The sequence below is a fragment of the Lissotriton helveticus genome, chromosome 3_2 (genome assembly GCF_964261635.1).
Source record: "Lissotriton helveticus chromosome 3_2, aLisHel1.1, whole genome shotgun sequence".
Lineage (NCBI taxonomy): Eukaryota > Metazoa > Chordata > Amphibia > Caudata > Salamandridae > Lissotriton > Lissotriton helveticus.
Window position 1 is genome coordinate 33,058,780 of NC_136062.1, and position 23,163 is coordinate 33,081,942.

Consider the following 23,163-nt stretch of genomic DNA (forward strand, 5'->3'; position numbering starts at 1 on the left):
ACTGCCCAAAACGCAACGGAACACACCACATTTTCACAGTGAAAATTGACCCTTTTTTTGCAAAGTGCCTAGCTGTAGGTTTTGAACCCTAGCTCTCCCGACACCTGGAGAAACCTAGCAACCCTATAAATTTTTTAAAACTAGACACCCACTGGAATCCAGGATGGGGTGACTTGTCTGTCTCTCACCAGGTTTTGTTACCCAGAATCCCTTGTAAACCTCAAACTTTGTAAAAAAACCCACATTTTCCTCACAATTCTGTGGTGGAAAGTTCTGTAATCTGCACAGATCCACAAAATTCCACCCATCCCACATTCCCCAAAGTCTTCCAAGAAAAATGGTACTCACTTGTGTGGGTAGGCATAGTGCGCGCAACAGGAAAGGCCCAAATGCTACGTGGACACATCACATTTTAACAGTGAAAAGTACAAAGTGCCTAGCTGTAGAATTTGAACCCTATCTCTGCCGGCACCTAGGGAAACCTAGCAAACCTATACATTTCTCAAAACCAGACACCCAGGGGAATCCAGGATGTGGTGACTTGTCTGGCTCTCACCAGGTTCTGTTACCCAGAATCCTTTGCAAACCTTAAACTTTTTAAAAGAAAACACATTTTCCTCACATTTCTGTGGTGGAAAGTTCTGGAATCCGTGTGGATACCACACCGGGTTCCTCCAGGTCTCCCGATAAAAATGGTACCTCACTCACGTGGCTGGGTCAAGTACCCGTGACAGGCAAGGGCCCAAAACATATTGAGGAGATGTCAAAATTACGTATCACAAAACAACCTGGTTTTGCAAGGGGGGTCACTGGAGTTTTTGGCCCCAGGCTCAGCGGCCATCTCGGGAAACTACCAAACCCTCACCTTTCTGAAATTTAGACACCCGGGGAAGTACAGCGAGGTATGTCTTGCGTGGATCCCCAACATTTTCCTACCCAGAATCCCCTGCAGACCTCAAATTTAGCCGAACAAAACACATTTCCACATATTTTTGTGTGGAATCACCATGCCAGCATAAATGTCCTACCCCACAACGTTGAACTCAGTCTCCCAAATAAAATGATATCTCACTTGTGTCGGTGTCCAATGCAGTATTGGCTAAAAACGTATCTTAAAAAAAATGTAGCGCTTAGAATTCTTGCTGCTTTACTTTTAATCCCTATGTTTTTGGATCTTCCCAGTCACAGTCCCTTGCCCCTCCCACACAAGTGAGCAGAGGCAGTATTTCTTGGGGCCTCACCACTTTTGAACTTGTTCCCTCAATGCCAAGATCACACTGTTATATCTTGAATAACACAATGATTTGTAGTGTTTGCTGGAAGTCTGTGTTTTGGGAGCCATTTAATTGGCTAATGGTAACAGCTATTATTTATCGTGCTTACAGACTGTCTAATGTTTAATTTGATAATGAAGAGCTAACTGTTTGACTGTAGGGAACTTTCCAAAGTTCTATCAATAGTGTTAGTAACTTCACATGACGTAAATTCTGTGACTGACAAACTTGCTATTGGTTCGAAAGTGTATATTGCGACACTGGTGTTACCTCTAAATGATGAAGGATTGGCTTTACCAGAAAAAATAGCCTATGAAGATGTTTTTGAAAATGGAGCTTTTTCAACTTTGAATTTGGCAGGGTAGACGCTTTTGAGAAGCTGGGGTCAAAGAGACAATAAAAATATGACCTTTTCAAAATAGATTTGGGTTTGAGAGAACTACTAGGAAGGTACAGTTCTGAAACAAAACGTTCCTGTTAACAGGTTTGAGTGTGAGATACTTGATATGCTTTGCAAAACCTCTTTTATGGGATTCTCAAGATCTAAGATTGAAACAAAATAACTGGGTTTTTCTCAAACGTGAAAACATAAAATTGAATATCTTGACTGGTGCTGTTGTTCATTTAAATCACTCTGCTTGTGATACGGATACGTTTCTTCCAGAAAGTGAATGTCAGACTGCATACCCTGCGGATAACGTAAGCAAAATAACAGAACTCAATCAGATGTCAAACGCTCATATTAAACTTGTGGTTTAGAGAAACTGGCCTTGCAGCACTTCACACTCACTCCTGTTGCAATGGTCATAATAATTTCCAAATGCAAAAGTATGTGCATGTTTGTCATGTTATTTTTAGAGTGCACTAATGAAGAGTTTCTTGGCTATGGGAAGGAAAAATAGAAAGTATATGATGAAAAAATAAAAGGATGGCTGAATAAAAAGCCCAGGTTGAATGGACTACCTAAAGACGCTGTCAGAACCCCTTTAGGAGGCCACCGGGCATGCAGGGGCTACTAGTCCCAAATGTGGTTGTTGAGGCCTTTCACCTCTGATGTCCTGGGGTCTGACCTATTATGGATCCTGCTCAACTGGGCCCAGTACTCCTTCTCCCCACCTCAGACAGTCACCGTCACTGCCTCACTTCAGGAAGGACCTCAAGACCTGACTCTTTGACTGAACCACAGCACCTTCGATGATCGACCAGCTGCTCCCCCCCAACCCCAGTGCCTTGAAATCTTTACGGGTGAGTAATCCCGCTTTACATGCCATTGATTGATTGATCTCTTCCATTGACTCTCATTGGTAGCTGTGGTTGAGCAGTCCAGTCTCCCTTGGGGATGTGGGGGGTGAGCATGACTCGTAATTCAAAATGCAAACAGTATGGACGATAAATCAATGTCCAGCCAAATATTTGCTGTTATAAGAAAAACTCTACACATGCAAATAGATTCGACATTCATATGCAACAACCAAATCCACCCTGGAGGTCAGAGCTCCAATGGACAGGCAAATCCCTGTCTCACCCTCCTTTGTGTAACATGTCCTGGGTTAATCCCCAATCACTGGTGGTCACATCAGGTTGTGCAAACTATTAGTCCATTCTGAAGAGTTCCCTTGTGACTCTTTAAGATTTCAGTCAGAAGTGTATATGGTGCCACAGCACCTTTAGCAGTGAGTTCCTTCAGGGACCCAAAAGATCCTAGTTCAAGTCTTAACCACTCCTGTATCACAGAAGCATTTGGCTTAACAGCAGGTGCCCTCAGAATGGGCACTCGCAAAATCCAATCTTGCTTGGAGAAGTCAGACTGCTTGCGATACACCCGGCAGTGTTAGGCGCAGGCTCACTCTCCTTAGTAACAGACACCATTGAGGGACAGAATGCAAAGCAAATCACAGCATTCACCCCCAGTCAAGAGATCTGGGTTAAATCCATCATTCTTTTGCTCACCATGCCACCCCTGTTTAGACCTGGCCATAAGCAAATCAGTCTTGACCTTGTGCCTCATGTGAACAGTCCAGCTGAACTGCCAAGCCAGGTCCTCCCTGGACCGGAAACAAACATCCTAGGACCGGTTTCAGGGTTTCACCCCTCTTCCGCCAGGATAGCTTGATTCCAGTGGCAGAGTGAGCCCAGGACCCACGCCTGGGCATGCCTGGTGCACGTAGGGCGAGAAAGCAAAAGACACACAATTGATGTACGGAATGCAGAACAAATCACAACATTCACTCCCAGTTAAGAGATCTGGGTTAAATTCATCATTCTTGTACAATAGAGGGCCTGAAATTCTTGAAGGCAAAGTGGAATTTTATAATCCAGGGCATGACCTAACAGATTAAAAAGAACATGGTACTGCTCCTCTTCTTATTTGGCAGCAGCCCACTGGAAAAGCTCTACCTCTAGACCTTAATTCTGATCTTCTGTTCTCACAATTGAAAAGACCTGAAGCTTTCTAGCACTGTGATATCCCCTACGGGATGAGTGTCTTTGCTATATAAATAAACAAATGTATTGTACTTCATGCAAGCACACATATACCCAACACATCATGTCCCTGTGCACGCTCTGCACAGCACTCCTATAATGTATTTCCCTCAGGCTTACATACACCAATTACATCACTGCACCGTACTGCACCGTACTGCTCCATCCTTGTACTGTACCATTTCCAGGTACACATACAACTAATGCAGCACTCCACGTCTACCTGATATAGGTCAAGGGTGCGTTAAGCACACAGCAGTGGAACATCTAAGAAGGTAAACGAGCTTGTAGGCCTCACTCCAGTGACACAGTTTAAAATGGTCCTGCTCGCTACTACTGATCACTACAGGGTATGCTACCACCACGTGCTCAAGCTGCTCAACTCTTGGTGAAGGCAGTTGCCTTCCACCACTATGAAGGTAGAGCTTTGGGCACCTCTTCTGGTCCAATAAGACTGCAATCTGTGAGACAGGCCTATGTCGTGGCTAACACACATGATCTGTATTCACCAATGACACAAAAATCAGCATTAGGGATCCAGACAACAGTACATTTGGGCACTCAGGACAGGGGTATGCGTTGTTTACCATGCAGAGGACTTTTCTGTCCCAACAATAGCTAAGTTGGTTCGTTATGGAAGGATACCAGGATAGAATGCCACTGTTTCTCTCCCTCAATAAATAAGGTCCAGAGAAGGTCCCGTCTTCATAGTTAGGTGTTTTGGCTGGAGGCAAATTAAGCAGAAAGTGTTTGGCTGAGTATTTAATTTGATGTAGGGAAATAATAGGAATACATTTTATAGACACATACACACAATTATAAAATCCCAATCCCCAATACAAACATTTCAGGTGAGGGATAGTTTTAAACCAATGTAAGTAGTAAACCGGCCTTGGCCTAATAAATGGTTGTTCTGAAAAAGATAACTGTGGGTTCCACAAAAATACATTGCTCACAGTGCACATTAGTGTTAGGAAACATACATGAATGTTGCATGGTCAATTTATCTGCACTGAAACACATATAAAGATTTTATTTTTTTGCAGATTCTAACTTGACAGGAAATCAATAATTAGTACAAACGTTATGAAATGGCCACCATATTTCTAGTTGTTAAACCAGCACAACTAGGGCTGACAGTAGAAACTTTTTGCATTGTCATGGAGCATTGAGTACAGAGTGTAAACAAGGGTGGATTCTGCCTTAGCGCAACTCTTTTGAGAATATGTTGAAGTCAGATAGGCTCTGCCCAGTGACGTGAAGCAAGAGACAATTACTCACTATGCTGACAAACAAAAATGTTTTCTAAGTTATCTCACCCTTATTCTGAGAACTAAAAGAAACCCCAAAAGGAGGGGGCTTCTGCTAAAAATAGACACCTACACAATTATTTGAAATATTTGTGTTTTGGCAATATCTTATCTGCCCAGCTTGCTATTTGCATCTGTGTTTTTTTGGTGGCTATTTCAGTATATATACTGCTGATTGTGTTTTCCAGAACTTTGAACTTCAGCCTTTGGTCTCTGTTTGAGACTGACTGATTTTCCCAATTGGTTGATTGATTAAAACAATATCATTCTGTAAAATTGTTATGTCTTACTTTATTAATAGATTTTCCTTCAACAATTGGCCTGACCAGCCAGGACCTCTGCTCGAGGTCCCCAGCAGCCTGCCCAGAATACTGCCTGTCCCCTAAGAAGTGACTTGCACACCTCTGAAAGGTAAAAGAGACACAGTTGTTCAATAAAAGTCTCTGCATTTCTAGGGGGCAGGTAGGACTTGGGTGTTTGGCTTTTTTTAAGGTGGGAGCAGTGCAAGGTCTGTTCCTTTTTATATGTAAAGACATTAGCAAATTTTACAATGATATATGATTTTATTGTTCGCATGCAAGATTGTGTATTGACACAATATTAAGGGATCCTGGTGGTAAGACCGGAAGATACTAGGAACTCAAATACATAGTTGAAGGTGGTTCAGGCAGAACAGGGTTTCAGGCTGAGTGTATTTTTCTGCAAAATAGTGAAAAGTTGTCCTCTCTACGAATCCAAAGGGAAGTTATCAGTAATGTTTTGTTTGCCCTAGTATGCAATTTAGAAATTATGCTGTAGTCTTTTGGTTGCCTTAGTATGAAATTTAGTATTGCTGTATATGTACATGTATGTATAAGATAGAAATGTGGCCACATAATAATGTTAATATATACCTTTATGCTATTTAGTGTATAATTTAGCAATAAGTATTACATTTTCTATTCTTATGAGGGATAAGTTGCAACATTATACATGAAAGTTAAACGTATTTGACTGAATTAGGTTAATATCCCAACAGTTAACTAATCAATTACAACAAACCCTTAAATCAATTATCTATTTTTTATAACGGTCAGGATGTCGCTCTCTCTAAAGGAACTGACCTTAGCAGACCAGTAACACCAATATCATTGAATAACCCCTTAATGTTAGAAATGTATGAACGTCTTAATACAACTTACTTTGACATGACAGAAGTACTCCTGCCAGACAATTATAAAAGAACCACCCAAAGAACGAATGCAAGACCATTATCCTCCATGGAAGAACTAGTAGTAGAGTCATGAACCCCATTATAACTACTGACACTATTAATTATTAATATCCCCAGTACGAAACCATAGAGCCTTACGATTGGAGGCTGGGAGAATTTTCAAACAGAATAGACTGGGGCGCACACACCTTTTAGAGGGGTTACGGATCGAAGAAGAATTATCAGGTACCCTAAATAGGAATATAATTAACTATTTTCAGGTAACTGCGAACAAGACCTTTGCATACTTAGAGTAGAGGAATTTGTTTAAAAACCTACAAAACCTGTCACAATTGTTTTCCCAAGAGTAAGGCATCCTCTAGAAGGCCTCTAAAAAGAACTGACCAATCCCCCAGGAATAGTGAGGGAAATGGTCTTGGGATAAATATATCTGCTGTTCACCTTAATAATCAAATTAACCCCTTCGCTGCTAGGCCTTTTCCGCCCCTGAGCTAAGCCTTTTTTTTGCTATTTGGGGTAGTTCGCGCTTAGGCTCCTGTAACTTTTTGACTACATAAGGTATCCATGCCAAATGTGCGTCCTTTTTTCCAACATAATGGGGATACTAAAGGTACCCAGGGTTTTTATGTTCCCCTGGAAGGGACCCAGAAATTAGGCAAAATACAGCTACATTTTGTTTTTTGGGGGAAAAATTTGAAAAAAAGGGCTACAGAGCAAAGCATCTTTTTTTTTCCTTGCAAATGGTACCAAAAAAGGGGTTGTTGTGCTGAAATCACCACCTGCCCAGCTTTCAGAGACAAGCATACTTTTGTCCGAATATCAACATTTTCTACACAGTTTTGGCATTTTTCTGGGACATTGCCTATTTTTTGCTATTTTTTGGGCTTTCAACCTCCTTCCAGTTATTGGTAGAAATGGGTAGGAAATCAATAATGGATCCAGGAAAACTATACATTTTAGAAAAGTAGACAAAATTCTAAATTCAGCAAGGTGTCATTTGTGTAGATCCTTCAAGGTTTCTTTATAGAAACTAACAGTTAAATATAGTAAAAAATTGAAAATTTGTTTAAAAAACAGCCTTTTGTGTCAAGGTTTTCACATGTAACTTCTTATAATTATGACAATTCTATAAAAGCAATATACCGTTACAACTGCTGGACCTTCATGGTTGTTGGGATATATAGGACTTGTAGGTTCACCAAGAACCCGACCAACCCAGAGCCAAAAAGTGAGCAGCGACTTGCAATGGTTTTTTATTATGTACCGGGTATATAGCAATTATTCCGGGAAAATGTATACATGGAAACATCGGTATGAAAGACACCTATGTATTTCTGTAACAGGAACAAAATATAGAATTTTGATACAGTAGATATTTGCACATTTCCGAAATTTGGAATGTTCATACTAGCATAAGAATTATTGATCATTTTTCAAAATTACTTCATTTTTACACATAGCATTCCTGCCTTCCAGATGAAAGACATCGAAAGTCAATAGGTAATAACAATTGCTTTACAAATATGAATTACCCCAAGTCTCCCGATAAAAATGTGCCCTCGACAGGAAACGGCTCACAACGCAACGTGAACCCACCACATTTTCACAATAAAAAATTACCCTTTTTTTGCAAAGTGCCTAGCTGTAGTTTTTTAACCCTAGCTCTGCCGGCACCTAGGGAAACCTAGCAAACCTATACATTTTTTAAAACTAGACACCCAGGGAAATAAAGGATGGGGTGACTTGACTGTGTGAAAAAAACCCTAGGCAGTCAACCAAATGGGCAAACAAGTAATATAAATTGACAACGAAAAATCATACATGAAAAATTAAAATGTAAGTAATCATGATTTTAATAAGCACAATTAAAAATCATACAGGTTACTGGCTAACAACTACCGTATGATGCTAAAAACTAGTTAAAAAACATGCAATCCATACATTTATTACTTGATCATGTAAATAACATTCCTATAAAATAATATCATTGGTATCAGAAGAAGAAAACAACTCGACGCGCGTTTCGGCGTGGACAACGCCTTCTTCAGGAGAAGCACAGTGATATCTGAAACCTATGTATCAAAGAAAATTCTATTACAATATATTCCACATAATAAAACAAGACATAAAAAATCACATATTGAAAAATAATGTCTTTTTAGAAACAGTACATCTATTTTCTTTAAAAAGGGAGAAACATTTTCGCTGTCAATTTATTTCATTTCTTATCTTGTTTCCACGGCAAAAATCATGATACAGCCATAGTCGAAAAACAGATTTTGCAGTACTCAAAACCAAACTAGATAAAGATTAAAAAGATGCGAACAGTGACATAATGACACTCATCACAAAAACATCATTTACAGTGTAGGGATACTTAAAATAATTCTATGATATTTATATCATTTCATTGGAACAATATATTTCTATGTAGGTATTCAATAGTTTTATTCATGTTTATTCGATTAAACTCACTGTTTGAGACACGTTACAGGACTTGTAATGCAATCCTGGAAGGTGAGTTCTTTGAACACAATAGATGCCGCATGAGTGCCAATGACATGTGGAATTGCAAGACTGCCAACTGCATTTATTTCATTCTATGCCCGTGTCATATGAATTGTATGTTTTTTAACTAGTTTTTAGCATCATACGGAAGTTGTTAGCCAGTAACCTGTATGATTTTTAATTGTGCTTATTAAAATCATGATTACTTACATTTTAATTTTCCATGTATGATTTTTCGTTGTCAATTTATATTAATTGTTTACCCATTTGGTTGACTGCCTAGGGTTTTTTTCACACAGTTTTAATTCCTGCCCTAGGAGTTCATTGACACCAGTGTTCAGGGGGTCCTTGTTTTTCTCAATCCTGGGGTGACTTGACTGCCTCTCACCAGGTTCTGTTACCCAGAATCCCTTGCAAACATAAGACATTGTAAAAAAAAAACACATTTTCCTCATATTTCTGTGGTAGAAAGTTCTGGAATCGGCGTGGATCCACAAATTTCCACCCACCCTGCGTTCCCTAAAGTCTTCTGAGAACAATGGTACCTCACTTGTGTGGGTAGGCCTAGTGGCCTCAACAGGAAACGGCGCAAAAGGCAACATGCCCACCACAATTTCACTGAAAATTGACCCTTTTTTGGCAAAGTACCAAGCTGTAGTTTTTGAACCCTAGCTCAGCCAGCACCTAGGGAAACCTAGCAAACCAATACATTTTTGAAACCTAGACACCCAGGGAAATCCAGGATGGGGTGATTTGACTGGCTCAATCCAGGTTCTGTTACCCAGAATCCCTTGCAAACCTAAAAAATTGTCAAAAACCCACATTTTCCTCACATTTCTGTGGTGGAAAGTTCTGGAATCTGTGTAGATCCACAAATTTCCACCTACCTCCCGTTTCCCAAAGCCTTCCGAGAAAAATGGTACCTCACTTGTGTGGGTTGGCCTAGTGGCCGCAACAGGAAATGGCGCAAAAGGCAACCTGCACACCACAATTTCACTGAAAAATGACCCTTTTTTGGCAAAGTACCAAGCTGTAGTTTTTGAACCCTAGCTCTGCCAGCACCTAGGGAAACCTAGCAAACCAATACATTTTTGAAAACTAGACACCCAGGGAAATCCAGGATGGGGTGATTTGACTGGCTCACACCAGGTTCTGTTACCCAGAATCCCTTGCAAATCTAAAACGTTGTCAAAAGCCCACATTTTCCTCACATTTCTGTGGTGGAAATTTCTCGAATCTGTGTAGATCCACAAATTTCCACCTACCCCCAGTTTCCCAAAGCCTTCCGAGAAAAATGGTACCTTAGTTGTAACAGCGCAAATCGCAACATGGACACACCACAATTTCACAGCAAAAAATGACCCTTTTTTGGCCAAGTACCTAGCTGTAGTTTTTTAACCCTAGCTCTGCCGGCAACTAGGGAAACCTAGCGACCCTATACATTTTTAAAAACTAGGCACACAGGGGAAACCAATATGGGGTGACTTGACTGGCTCACACCAGGTTTTGTTACCCAGAATCCCATGCAAACCTAAAAAATGGTCCCAAAAAACAAATTTTCCTCAAATTTCTGTGGTGGAAAGTTCTGGAATCTGTGTGGATCCACAAATTTCCACCCACCCCGCGTTCCACAACATCTTCCAAGAACAATGGTACCTCACTTGTGTGGGTAGGCCTAGTGGCCGTGACAGGAAACGGCACAAAACGTTATCACCCACCTTGCGTTTCCCAAAGCCTTCCGAGACATGCACACCACAATTTCACAGTGAAAAATGACCCCTTTTGTGGCAAAGTAGCTAGCAGTAGTTTTTGAACCCTAGCTCTGCCAGCACTTAGGGAAACCTAGCAAACCTATACATTTTTGAAAACTGGACAGCCTGGGAAATCCAGGATAGGGTGACTTGACTGCCTCTCACCAGGTTCTGTTACACAGAATCCCTTGCAAACCTAATTTTTCTTTTTTTAAACACATTTTCCTTTTATTTCTATGGTGGAAAGTTCTGGAATCTGTGTGGATCCACGAATTTCCACCCACCCCACGTCTTCTGAGAAAAATGGTACCTCACTTGTGAGGATAGGCTTAGTGCCCGCGACAGGAAACGTCGCAAAATACAACGTGGACACAACACAATTTCACAGCAAAACATCACCCTTTTTTTGGAAAAGTACCTAGCTGTAGTTTTTGACCCCTAGCTCTGCCGGCACCTGGAGTAACCTAGCAAACCTATACATTTATAAAAACTAGACACACAGTGGAATCCAGGATGGGGTGACTTGACTGGCTCACACCAGGTTCTGTTACCCAGAATCCCTTGCAAAGCTAAAAAGTAAAAAAAAAACATTTTCGCCACATGGACACACCACAATTTCACAGCGAAAAATTACCCTTTTTTGGCAAAGTACCTAGCTGTAGTTTTTTAACCCTAGCTTTGCCGGCACCTAGGGAAACCTAGCAAACCTATACATTTTTAAAAACTAGACACCCAGGGGAAACCCATATGGGGTGACTTGACTGGCTCACACCAGGTTCTGTCACCAAGAATCCCTTGCAAACCTAAATAATTGTAAAAAAACAACATTTTCCTCAAATTTCTGTGGTTGAAAGTTCTGGAATATGTGTGGATCCACAAATATCCACCCACCTTGCGTTTCCCAAAGCCTTCCGAGAAAAATGGTACCTCATTTTTGTGGGTATGCCTAGTGCCTGCGACAGGAAACATCGTAAATCGCAACATGGACACACCACAATTTCACAGCGAAAAATGACCCTTTTTTGCAAAGTACCTAGCTGTAGTTTTTGAACCCTAGCTCTGCCAGCACCTAAGGAAACCTAGCAAACCAATATATTTTTGAAAACTAGACACCCAGGGGAATCCAGGATGCGGTGAGTTGACTGGCTCACACCCGGTTCTGTTACCCCGAATCCCTTGCAAACCTAAAAAGTTGTCAAACAAAACACATTTTCCTCACATTATGTGGTGGAAAGTTATGGAATCTGTGTGGATCCACAAATTTCTACCCACCCCGCGTTTCTCAAAGCCTTCCAAGAAAAATGATACCTCACTTGTGTGGGTAGGCCTAGTGCCCGCGACAGGAAACAGCGCAAATCACAACATGGACACACCGCAATTTCACAGCGAAAAATGACCCTTTTTTTGCAAAGTACCTAGCTGTAGTTTTTGAACCCTAGCTCTACCGGCACCTAGGGAAACATAGAAAACCTATACATTTTAAGAAACTAGACACCCAGGGGAAACCCATATGGGGTGACTTGACTGACTCACTCCAGGTTCTGTTACCAAAATCCCTTGCAAACCTAAATAATTGTCAAAAAACACATTTCCCTTCAAATTTCTGTGGTTGAAAGTTCAGAAATCTGCGTGGATCCACAAATTTCCACCCACCCCGCATTCCACAACATCTTCAGAGGAACAATGATCCCTCACTTGTGTGGGTAGGCCTAATGGCCGTGACAGGAAACGGCGCAAAACACAACATTCACACCACAATTTCACAGTCAAAAATTACCCTTTTTATGGCAAAGTACCTAGCTGTAGTTTTTGAACCCTTGCTCTGCCAGCACCTAGGGAAACCTAGCAAACCTATACATTTTTTAAAACTGGACACCCAGGGGAATCCAGGATAGGGTGATTTGACTGCCTCTCACCAGGTTCAGTTACCCAGAATACCTTGCAAACCTAATTTTCCTTTTTTCAAAACACATTTTACTTTCATTTCTGTGGTGGAAAGTTCTGGAATCTGTGTGGATCCACAAATTTCCACCCACCCCACGTCTTCTGAGAAAAATTATACCTCACTTGTGAGGGTAAGCCTAGTGCCCCCGAAAGGAAACGTCGCAAAACTCAACGTGAACACAACACAATTTCACCGTGAAAAGTGACCCTTTTTTGGAAAAGTACCTAGCTGTAGTTTTTGAACCCTAGCTCTGCCAGAACCTAGAGAAACCTAGCAAACCTATACATTTTTAAAAACTAGACACACAGTGAAATCCAGGAGGGGGTGACTTGACTGGCTCACACTAGCTTCTGTTACCCAGAATCCCTTACAAACCTAAAATGTTGTCAAATAAACCACATTTTCCTCATATTTCTGTAGTGGAAAGTTCTGGAATCTGTGTGGATCCACATATTTCCACCCACCTCATGTTCCTCAAAGTATTCCGAGAAAAATGGTACCTCACTTGTGTGGGGAGGCCTAGTGCCCAGGACAGAAAACAGCATAAAACCCAACATGGACACACCACAATTTCACAGTGAAAAATGACCCTTTTTTGGCAAAGTGCCTAGCTGTAGTTTTTTTAACCTAGCTCTGCCTTCACCTAGGGAAACCTAGCAAACCTATACATTTTTAAAAACTAGACACCCAGGGAAAACCCATATGGGGTGACTTGACTGCCTCACACCAGGTTATGTCCCCCAGAATCCCTTGCAAACCTAAATAATTGTTAAAAAAACACATTTTCCTCAAATTTCTGTGATTGAAAGTTCTGGAATCTGTGTGGATCCACAAATTTCCACCCTCCCTGCGTTTCCCAAAGTCTTCCAAGAAAAATGGTACCTCATTTTTGTGGGTAGGCCTAGTGCCTGCAACAGGAAACATCGCAAATGGCATCATGGACACACCACAATTTCACAGCGAAAAATGACCCTTTTGTGGCAAAGTACCTAGCTGTAGTTTTTGAACCCTAGCTCTACCAGCACCTAAGGAAACCTAGCAAACCAATACATTTTTTAAAACTAAACACCCAGGGAAATACAGGATGGGGTGACTTGACTGCCTCTCACCTGGTTCTGTTACCCAGAATCCCTTGCAAACCTAAAAAATTGTCCAAAAACCCCACAAATTTCCTCACATTTCTGTGGGGAAAATTTCTGGAATCTGCGTGGATCCACAAATTTCCATTCCCCCTGCGTTCCCCAAAGTCATCCGAGAAAAATGGTACCTCAATTGCATCGGTGGGCCAAGGAACCTTGACAGGCAAGGGTCCAAAACCTATTGAGGCGACATCAAAATTACCTATCGCAAACGAACCCGGTTTTGCAAGGGGGTCCCATGAGTTTTTGGCCCCGGGCTGGACGACCATCTAGGGAAACCTACCAAACCCACACATTTCTGAAAACTAGACACCCAGGGGAGTCTAGCAAGGTATGGCATGGGTGGGTCCCCTAACGTTTTCCTACCCAGATTCCCCTGCAAACTTCAAATTTAGCTGAAAAAAATCACTTTTTCCATACATTATTGCGTGGGATCACCGTGCCGGCACAGATGTCCTACCAGCCAGCCTTCCCCTTGTTCTTCCGAGTAAAATGATACCTCACTTGTGTGGGTTGGCCAAAGGCCTGTGACTAGGAAGAGCCCAAAACATAGGAATTTAGAGTATAGCACCGAGAATTCTAAGCGTTACATTTTTTTGCAAATATGTTTTTAGCCAGTTCTGCTTTGGACACCCACACAAGTGAGGTAACATTTGTGCCAGCATGGTGATTCCACGCAAAAATATGTGGAAAACATATTTTTGTAGCTAAATTTGAGGTTTGCAGGGGATTCCGGGTAGGGAAACGTTGGGAGTTCCACGCAAGCCATTCCTCTTTGCACTCCCCAGGGTGTCTAGTTTTAAAAAATGTGGGTTTGGTAGGTTTCCCTAGATGGCGGCAAGCCCAGGGCCAAAAAACCAGGTGTCCCTCCCACTCCCCAAAAGCATGTAGTTTTGTTATAGGTAATTTTGAAGTCTCCACAATATGATTTGGGCCATTTCCTGTTTCAGCTACTTTGCCTACCCACACAAGTGTGGTACCATTTTGATCAGGAGACCCGGGGGAACGCTGGGTGGGTCCAAGCAGATTCCAGAATTTTTCCACACAGAAATTAGTTTTTTTTCAGCTAAATTTGAGGTATGCAGGGGATTCTGGGTAGGAAAAGGCTTCAAGCTTCCCAGGACCGGGAAGCTTGATTCCGGTCCAGGGAAGACATGGCTTGGCAGTTCGGGCTGGACTGCTCCCATGGGTAACAGGGTCAGACTGATTTGCATATGGCCATGTCTGAACTGGGGTGGCGGAGTGAGCTAAAGAACGGTGATGGATTAAACCCAGATCAGTTGACTGGGGGTGAGTGTTTGTATTTTCAACGCTCCGTCCATCACCACCTTTGGTTTTTCTTTGTTCGCCCTAAGTTGGCATGGTATGCTCAGACGTGAGTCCCTTGCTCACTTTGCCACTGGAGTCAAGCAAGCCCGGCTGAAGACGGCTGTAATGCCAGAAACCGGTCCTGGGAAGCTTGATTCTGGTCCAGGGAAGACATGGCTTGGCAGTTCGGGCTGGACTGTTCCATGAGGCACAGGGTCAGACTGATTTGCATATGGCCATGTCTGAACTGGGGTGGCGGAGTGAGCTAAAGAACGGTGATGGATTAAACCCAGATCAGTTGACTGGGGGTGAGTTTTTGTATTGTCAACGCTCTGTCCATCACCACCTTTGGTTTTTCTTTGTTCGCCCTAAGTTGGCAGGGTATGCTCAGACGTGAGTCCCTTGCTCACTTTGCCACTGGAGTCAAGCAAGCCCGGCTGAAGACGGCTGTAATGCCAGAAACCGGTCCTGGGAAGCTTGATTCCGGTCCGGGGAAGACATGGCTTGGCAGTTCGGGCTGGACTATTCCCATGAGGCACAGGGTCAGACTAATTTGCATATGGCCATGTCTGAACTGGGGTGGCGGAGTGAGCTAAAGAACGGTGATGGATTAAACCCAGATCAGTTGACTGGGGGTGAGTGTTTGTATTGTCAACGCTCCGTCCATCACCACCTTTGGTTTTTCTTTGTTTGCCCTAAGTTGGCAGGGTATGCTCAGACGTGAGTCCCTTGCTCACTTTGCCACTGGAGTCAAGCAAGCCCGGCTGAAGACGGCTGTAATGCCAGAAACTGGTCCTGGGAAGCTTGATTTCAGTCCAGGGAAGACTTGGCTTGGCAGTTCGGGCGGGACTGTTCCCATGAGGCACAGGGTCAGACTGATTTGCATATGGCCATGTCTGAACTGGGGTGGCGGAGTGAGCTACAGAACGGTGATGGATTAAACCCAGATCAGTTGACTGGGGGTGAGTGTTTGTATTGTCAACGCTCCGTCCATCACCACCTTTGGTTTTTCTAAGTTTGGAATTATCCTATGAAGTAAATAGGAGTCCGCTTACAGTGTAAACTATAGTACATAACATCAAGTTCACTAAAAAGACATAGGGTCTCCTTAAGAACCCATGGTTAAGGTGTTCTCAGGATACAAGGACAAGATGAAGAAATATTGTAAGGAATGGCATTTAGCCACATTACAACTTGCATATGTCTGTCCCAAAGAGGGCACATTTGATATTCCAATGGTAGAACATATGGCTACCTTCCTACAAAGCAAATTCAAGGGAATAAACTAGAGAAAAGGAAGACCACAATGGACCTATGGAAGGTCTTTTGTGAAACAAATATGAGAGAGTTAAAGATAAAACCTCAGACCACCCCTTAGTCTCTTCCACCTCTCTACCAATATGGGCAACCTGGCACACTGCACTCACTGCCCATATCTTCACACCCCCCTGCTGTGGGATATACAGACCCTGAGTATAGCCCACTATCAGATTCTTCTTCTAAGCATGGAGAGTATGTTCATATATCTCCATGTCCTAGAATGGCTAGTACATCATGGGAGATGATGGCTGGGGCAGTACTAAATATGTAGGGATAGTAGACTCACCATTTACACTTCATTTGGAGGATGAGATTTCCCCCACTAGGAAAGATGGGGGTGCACTTAATGGAGGTTCAATGGACACATAGAGAATGGGCGGTGCTAGAAAACAGGGAGAGTTTCTGAAATAAACAAGTCCCAACAGTAAAAATTAGACAAGAAGGGTAGCTTTCACACCAAGGGTGCTGGAGTTTCAGGTACCCAGGAGCAGAGGAGAATAATGTAGGCAACATGGTCAAAATGCAAGAGGATGGAGAGGCAGACCCAAGAGTGACTCAGGAAAGAGAAGAAGACCCCCTGGGATAGTGGGAGGGGGGCAAATGGGCCTCATATGATAGAACATAGAGGACTAGAGGACACCGTCCTTACAAATAGCATCCTAGAAGAAGAAGATATGGGATCAGATAAATCCTACGAGGGATCAGAGTAGGTATTGGATGACATCACTGAACATATAAACAAAATGTCCCTTTCTTGAGGAAAAAAACTGGGACTAGTCACAGTATGCCTGTGAGGGAGAAGAAAGCAATAAGGCAGGACAAGCTTTACAAAGAGGGCAGCAGGAACTGAACAGATTAGCATTCGATGGTGCGCATGCCCACCCATATGGGAGAAAGGGAAAGTCTGGCATAGCAGGAAAGATGACACTGAGGAAAGATCTGGCACATGTACTCCCTGTGTATCCAGGCAATATTTTGATGCCCAATGAAATTGTAGCCCAACATTAGAATAGTTGCAGTAATCTTGTCCCTTTAACTGACAACCTAGCGGGTTGGACAGAAGGATAGAAATCGCAGATTACACCATGGCTGCAAGAGGCTTCCTTTGAACTCCGAAAAATGGTGGCAAATGTAGAAAAATGCATTTCTCAGGGGTTAGGGGATCCTTGCTGGGACAATTCTTCTATGCAAGAAAGTCTCAGTGTGGTGGAGGTGTGCTCATAAGTATGAATCTCGTCACCCTACTGGCCATAGGACTACAGTCCTGACACAATTGCCCTTGATATTTAAAGGCCCAGCGGTGCCTCAGTATATACCATGGCCGATAGGAATAAAGAAAATCTTAAAAAACAGTTGCCACTACTCGCAGAAGGGGCTGGGAAATGGATAGCAGCTTTAGAAAAATATACCACAGGGATTACTCTTGCAATAGGGGGCATTAGGAGCTTACTAGGTACGCTTATAGGGGATGACACAGACACACTGGTCACAAAGGCAGGAGTAAAGGATGTGACATTGACGAACCCGAAAGGTGATGGGGCACCAGGGGCAGCTGGTGACATTTGAAAGTGGTGGGGCGTAAATACTGCACTGTGGCGAGCAAAGGAGCACAAACCACTTATGGGGGGTTCCGGGGGTCTCCCCCGAGAAAATTTTGAAAAAAGAGTGGGCAAATGTTGCATTCTCAAGCAAATTTGAGAAAGAAAATAGGTGGCTTGGCGAACACATCTCTGGGAGTAGCCAGACATGTCTCTTTGCACTTGCACAGATACATCACTCTCCCTGCATTGTCATAGGCACAGTCACCCTGCACTCATAGACCCATTAATCACCCTTCTCTGACAGATCACTAAGCCAGCATTCACCCATCCACATCACTCACCCTGGACTCACACAGACACACTGCTCAACCTGCACTCACACAGACATCACTCACCCTTCGCTGCACTGCACTCAATAGGATTAATTTATTACAGCCTGTCTAGGTATTTGTGATACTATTTTAAACAATTTAAATAATCCATTTTAACCATAATATACAGAGAATTCCTTCACTTACATTGCTCATGGTGACCATAATGTGCCATATAGCCAAAGCATTAAACACCAGTGGAAATAACACCCTTATAGAATTCGGATTCGGTCCTGCAAAAATTCAGTCATTCCAATGTTTGTTTTATGGAAAATAATTATTAAAAAAAATAACAAACTTATGTGAAACAGGAAACAGACAAAAATTCATTTACAGGTGCAACATCAAAAGCGAATAGAGATATCCGGCTTGGTTCATAGCTATAAGGCAGCAGTCAGCTGCAGCGCTTCATGACTTCCAGCCATGTGCTTTGCTTAACTATTTATCTTTTTAAAGTGCCCGCCGCCAGTAGCACCAACCGGATTAAATAAAGCAAAGCAAATCTCAGAGGCATTGTTTAAATATGAACACAATACCGCAGTCCATCTACCGCTCCAGGTGTGTGCACTCCTGATGTAGCGCTGTCATTTATAACAAAGTATGAGGCGCTGAGCAGGAGAGATATTTAATATCCTGATTAATAAGTAATTGTTACCACACTTGATGCAGAAGCCAAAACCGCACAGTAATTGAAACTGCCAAAATCAATAGTGCTGATGAGCTTAATTAAATCAAATATGTCTCTGATGAGCCCAAACAGCATGGCGATGGCCCACTTGACCCTTCCTCGGAGCAGCCTTTGCTGGGAGGCAGAGTTCTGCGTGATGGATTTCGCCCCGAGGACAGTAGCAGTCTGCGCCCCGGCTACTGTAGGAAATTGCCGCAAGACAGCCGGCTCTCCGGGCTCAGGTGCCATGGGTGACTTACAAAGTGCGGGGCAGAGTGTGGTTCTCACAGCGATGCCCCTGGGATGCGTCCCCTGCTGGTGTTCAGAGCTGCATTCCTCATGCCAGAATGTAAATGATGTACACCGCTTTCCCCAGAAGACAACAGGCAATGGGCTGCACTGTCTTATGGCCAGGGACTACCGACCACCCCCTCCCTGTCTCGTGCACCACCAACATTAAACCATTAAATCAATTCGACATGCAAGGAGTTTTCTTTTGAAGGTAGGGGGTCTCACGACCCCCCCGGCTGTATTTATTAAAAAATGAAAACACATTCAAAATTGTTGAAATAAACAATATTTACACAAGCATTAATATACAAAAATTTGACATTAGATTACAAGCAATGTAGACGGGTATCAAAGGGCTAACCTTAACAAATGTCTAATACAGCGTGTTTCCTAACCGAATCTAACATCCTGCATATGAATTTTTGCATATCCTAGCTTTTTGGGCCTACGGCAAGGTCGCTAACCGGTGTCCGATCCTTATTAACCAGCTACGCCCTCACGTCCGAGTGCGCATGCGCAGAGGGCCCGTTTACCGGGAGAGTACTCCCCCTCCCGGTTACCCCCGTATGCTCCATGAACTCCATTAATCAAAAAGGGGGCCCTTTCACTCTGCGCTGTGTACTGACGTCATAGTGTACGTGCGGGGTGGCTAACCAGCCCAAAGAAAGCGTGACTCCCCCTGCCCCCGCACCCATCCAACCAAGCGGATATCCTGCCCCTGGAGTTCTAGGAGAGACCATTGGCCCCTCGCCCTTGGCAACCCCATTCAAGAATGGTGACGCCCCCTAAGGACCTTAAATTGACTGCTCACCGATCATGACCTTCCCGCCAGAGGCCAGCATAGTTGACTGACTATCTGGCCCCCCCAAACCTCCTACACTGAAAGGTCATGCCTACCTAGAAAAACCTCCCAGCCATGCCAAAATATTGTCTGCCAGTAATTCGTTGCCTGCCCTAGTAAGGTAAACCCCATCTTGTAAGAAGAAATGTTCCCCCCAGAAGCACCTATGTGGAAATTCTGCAATTGAGGTGACCAAAATAATTTCTCTATCTTGTTATTGATCCTCTTTACCGAGTTATTCAACGCCCTGACAGAGTCCCCCCCCTCCATTGCAGCCTAGGAATCATCTGAGACCACACTATGGTGCAGCCTGAGCGCAGTTTTGCTAACCAGCTCACTGCTGAGATTATCTCTTCCATCAGGACCCAGTTTAACCAAATTGTTGCCACACATGTAAGATAACCACTGACGGCGGTGGGGTGCGCCTATCAAGTAATTCTGTAAAGAACCCCCTAAGCTGACTGAGGCAAAGACCCCCCCTACCATGAAAGGAAACCTTGAAACCTGCCTGTTCCGCCCTCTATCTGTAGTCGCCTGAAAAGAAAACAGGTTTAGCGCGCTTTACGAATAAGTGACCAACCACCCATACCACTTGTGTCTCCTTCCTTTGTTCTTGAGTCCGCCATGCTGAGGTTACTTGCTGTTGATGACCCGGTAATAGTTTCCGCCCTGCGTGACAGGCTCGCGAAACAGAAATACAAACAACAATACGACAGGCGTCAGCGTAACTTACTTGTTACCTCACAACATGTGCAGTCGCACATAACGTTTATAACAGTTGGAAGACCATCTCCCAATCCTTTTTACACTGTTTGCATTCAACCCTCTAGCCGTTGCTTCAGTGGCCGCTCCTATTCTGAATGAATGCGTCCCAAAATCTTTAGGATTTAAACCAGCCTTGCTAATTGTCATTGCCAGCACTCTTTGGAACTGAAACCTGGTCAATGGGGTACCGTCTGCATGCATTAACAATGCTCCCCCTGCTGTGCCTGCTCGTTGCTTGATAAAGGACTCTACATGGAACACTGGGCAGCAAGGATTAGTCCGAGCCCGATGGAGTACCAAACTATCCCCCCGGGCCTCCTGATCAGTTTTTGATTTAAGTATGGTGATCAATAGCGTATCGTCCAGTATCTTTGTGTGTTCCAACCTGAGACCCCCTATCATGTCCAGCTTGCTGCTAGCCACCAATTCGCCTACCCGTAATGCCCCATAAAAGGCCAATGAAAAGGTGGCTCTGAATAAGAGTACCTCCCCTGATGATCTACAGGTGGCAGACAAGGCATTCAATAATGATGCCAACCGTTCTAAACCTATCGGTTGTCTGTGATCAGTGGCAGTTTTTCACAGGCACCGTCACCCCCTCAGCGCCCTCCGCACTATGAAACTGTCCATGGGATCTTTGGCCCCTTTAAGCTGCGCAAAGAAAGAAACGGCCGCCCTGTGTCTGCTAGCTGTCGCTGCTGAGCGCCCTTCTTTATGTAATGTATCCATGTACTGGGTAAAATTCCCCTCCTGTTCCCACTTCTCCGCCCAGTCCTGTCCCAAAAAGGAGCAATAAGACATGAACGCCCCTTCGTAAGCCGTCCTGGTCCTGGGAGCTAGGCTAGCTGCCATGAGATTCTGTAGCTGGGGGCACCAATTTGCCAGAGTGTTGTTGGGAAGTGTGCCGGTGTTGCCTCTGCGGATGGTAGATGCTCCCTGAATACCTGCATCTTAAAGCGAGAGAGTGTGTCAGCTGCGTTATTCAACACCCCCGGTACATGTTTGGCCCTAAACTGCACATTCAGTTTCATGCAAATCAGCACAATTTCCTTCAAGAGGAAGTGTATACTTACACCGCGCCGCCTGTTGGTTGATACATTCAACTATGGTCATGTTATCAGACCAGAAGATCACAGATTGGTTACACAACTGTTCAGGCCAAACTGTCAATGCAACCCATATTGGAAATAGCTCCAAGAAACCGATGTTAGCTGTCAATCCGCTTTCCTCCCACCAAACTGCCCACTGTTGGGCCACCCACTTGTTTCCAAGTATGGCGCCAAACCCCACACTGCCCGCAGCGTCAGTCCATAGACCTAACTCTGCCGACATAGTGGGGGGACCGCACCACACTACTCTGCCGTTGAAATCCTCCAGGAATGCCATCCATATACGCATATCCTGGCAAACCTCAGCCGACAATCTAGTGTGATGGTGTTTCTCCCGCAGGCCCGTCATGGCCTGCGAGATTGAGCGGGAGAAGGGGCGTGCCATGGGTATTATTCTTAGTGTGAAATTCAGCAGACCCACAGTCTGCTGGAGCGTCACTTTTCTTTTAACCAAACATTGCTGAAGAGCTGCTCTGAATTTCCTGATTTTTTCTTTGGGTAACCTGAAACAGCCCTCCACTGAGTCCAACTCTACGCCTAGAAATTCCAAGGATGTTACTGGCCCTACTGTTTTCCCAGGCGCTAGCGGGACCCCAAAAACCCGCATGAGCACGCAAAATTCCTGCAATGCCCACGCACACTCCTGTGAGCCCGCTGCACCCAGAAAAAGAAAATCATCCAGGTAATGCATGACATGATGATGTCCAGTTGTTTGCCTCAAAACCCATTCCAGAAAAGAGCTGAATTTCTCAAAGTAGGTGCTTGAGACAGAGCAACCCATGGGCATACACATATCCATATAGAACATCCCCTGAACTGAAAAACCTAGCAGATGCTGATCTAGGGGATGTACTGGCAGTAGCCGGAAAGCAGATTCAATGTCCGACTTAGCCATCAGGGCCCCAGGTCCGAGACTCCTCAACATAACCACTGCCTGGTCAAAAGACGCATACTTAACACTACAAATGTCTTTATCAATAGCGTTGTTCAATGATGCACCCTTAGGTGCTGAGAGGTTATGGATGAGCCTGTACTCGCCCTTCTCTTTCTTTGGGACCACACCGAGGGGCGAGCAAACAAAATTAGGTACAGGGATGTCACGTAACCTGAGGTATTGTAAGCTCACGTTCTGGTTTGTCTAAACATTGGGAGTTTGTTATGACAAATGAGACACTGTAGATAGCTAGGTAAGGGGTTTGTTAGGTAGCAAGGTGAGTTTTGGGTCACCCTAATTCGCTGAGGTTGGGTCACCCTAATTCGCTGAGGTTCCAATCCTTTGTGCACAGTTCTGTGGGAGAATAGAAACTCCTCAACATATCAACTATT

At 43.8% G+C, this 23,163-nt stretch overlaps 1 protein-coding gene and 1 pseudogene across 5 annotated transcripts in view; both read left to right on the top strand.

The window, feature by feature from the left end:
* ATP8B4 (ATPase phospholipid transporting 8B4 (putative)) overlaps positions 1–23,163 on the top strand; it is a 4,589,528-nt gene that overhangs the window by 715,350 nt on the left and 3,851,015 nt on the right. The gene's annotated exons all lie outside the window — the stretch shown is intronic.
* The window catches only part of LOC144826390 (uncharacterized), a 36,851-nt pseudogene that overhangs the window by 8,371 nt on the left and 5,317 nt on the right, over positions 1–23,163 (top strand).